Here is a 2,572-nt window from a genome sequence, read left to right as displayed (position 1 = left end):
CATTTGGACTTTTAAAATTAATTGTTAATTGTCATTTAGTCAAAGTAATTTGCTAGGATTAAATTAGGCTTGTTGGTTTCCTTGGTTTTTAGTTAATTTAGTTACTGGGTTGAGTTTAATGTGTTTGAGTTAGTCTTGCATTTAATTATTTTTAACTTTGTTTGTTAATATATTTGCAAGAGTATTTGATGTTTGAATGTTGTCTATGGTTTTTATAGTGTTAGTTTAATTACCATGCTAGCATAAATTAGTTTGTTTGCCTGTATGTCTTTATTGAGTTCTTTAATTTTTGCAACAAACTTTCAAAACCCCCCCACTTTGTGTTAGACTCGAAACTCGAACCGCAAAATTGGTCCTTGAGAGACGACCTTGGAGTCACTTCCTAGTCTATACTGCATTTCTAATATGCAATTAAATTTGTATGGGCCGTGACACCCATCAGACCGGTTGCTTACGAGATAGCTATGCCTCCTCACCTAGCTAATCTTCACCCAGTGTTCCATGTTTCTCAGTTGAGGAAGTATGTTCCTGATCCTTCTCACATGCTGGAGATTGATGATGTGCAAGTTAAGGAAAATCTGTCCATTGAAGTGCAGCCGGTGCGGATTGAGTGGAGTCGGTACCAGCAATGGAAGAACAAGACTATCACCCTTGTCAAGGTCATATGGGACAACAGAACAGGAGACTTCACCTGGGAGCGAGAGGATGAGATGAGGGAACCCTATCCTCAATTGTTTTCTGGTAAGTCTTTAATTTTCGAGGTCGAAAATTTTTGTCATTGGGGAGAATGTAAAACCTGAGAAATACAGATAGTGGGAAGTGACACATGGCTGTGAGTGAGAGGTGGGAACCACCTAAGACCAAACATATGTCATGGGAAGAAATCAGAAATTTCTTAGTTCCTTTCTCCTAACTTGAAACCAGCATTTTCTCTCTAAGCCTTTCTTCTCCTTCTTGCATTCTCTTCCCAAATTCTGTAATTTTAACCACTTAATCTCCTCACTGCAGCTGCCTAAAGCAATAGGACACCAAGAATTCCTTTTGCACCGATAAATCTTTGCTTTCGAAAAAGGGGTAAGTCGCTCTCTCCATTTTTCCCCATTCTTGAGTCTTATAACATGCAATCTAAAGGTTGCATGCGTTTTTGGATTCTTCCTTTTCAAATTTCTTTCCAAATTCGACTTTGAAAACTGTCTTGATCACTAATTTCGTGATCTATAGGGTTGGGATAAAATCTGAATTTTTGTGAGGAATCGTAGAAGAAGTTTTGAACAGTGCTGTACTAAATTCCCAGGTAAGGGGAGTTAGAATTCCTTGTTTAATTTCTGATTTGAATGCATGAATGGAAGTGATTGTGTGAAAAAATTGGGAAACAATGCATAGGTAAAGTGAAATTGCATGATTCTACACATCAACGTTGAAATTGAGTGATTATTATGTATGATGACATATAATTGCAGATTCATTGACCGTGAGTGTGTGAATTTCGTTTATGATTGTATGAATGTGATGCTTGACTGAATTGAGATTGTTGTAATGGATTAATTGAGAAGTATATGCAGTTTTATGAAGAAATAAAGGTAAATTAGGCACTTTAGGTTAATTTGAAGGAACTAGGGTAGTCATAATTTGATTCTATAATTATACCCTGTATTGGCCAGTTTAGAACCTTTAGACAAGTCACATATGACTTATAGGAAGTGCCTAAATGATCTAAAATGATTTAAAATTGGTAAATTCAGAATTGGTACCTTAAGTTCATGAAAAAGAGTTTTTAGAGTAGAAATCAATGCATAAGAGCTAAGGAATTGTGTTAAGATAGGTTAGAAACATCTAGACAAGTTTAAATCATCATATAGATCAAGTTAGGAGTGCTAGAAATCCATCAAAAGGCCTGAAACGAAACTTAGGATAGTGTGTTCCGCAAATTCTGCAGAAAAATCTGCAGAATTCACGCTGGGCGCCCCTAAATGGCGCTGGGCGCCGTTTCCTGTTGTTGCTTTTGTTTTAGATAGTTCGGGGGGTTCCAGATGTCCGTTTTGGACGTTCTTTAGGTCGTTTTGGGGGTTTTTGACCCTTCCGAAGCCATTGGTGAGGGTTTCCAATCTATTTGAATTACTTAAGTATTGGTAATTAAAGATTATAAAGATATTTGTATTAATAAGTGATGTTTTTCTGAAAATATATAATTCTTGTTTTCTCTTCCTTTCTTATGTGATGATCTAGGTATCTTTTCTTGTTTATTTTATATGATTTCTTCTAGTATTATGAGATTGATTCATGTTTAATTCTATAAGAAAATAAACTAATATAAAACATTCATGGTATGAAATCGAAAGTATGAAAGTAAGTAAAGTTAGTGTGGAATGTAGTGTGATTTAAGTACATCTCTAGGTGAGATCAAATTAAGTTCTGGAATGAATATAGGTAGCTCAGTCTTGGGGGTTTTCCTTAATACTCTAATGAATATTCAATCTCACTTAGAGAATATTAGTTCATGTGGTGAGAGTAGTAGGAGGTCCTAGTCTTGGTTGTCTCCATTTTATATGGGCCAAGGTGAGTGATAACGGAC

Source organism: Vigna radiata, chromosome 6 (assembly GCF_000741045.1).
Source record: "Vigna radiata var. radiata cultivar VC1973A chromosome 6, Vradiata_ver6, whole genome shotgun sequence".
Classification (NCBI taxonomy): Eukaryota; Viridiplantae; Streptophyta; class Magnoliopsida; order Fabales; family Fabaceae; genus Vigna; species Vigna radiata.
This window is presented reverse-complemented; position numbering follows the sequence as displayed.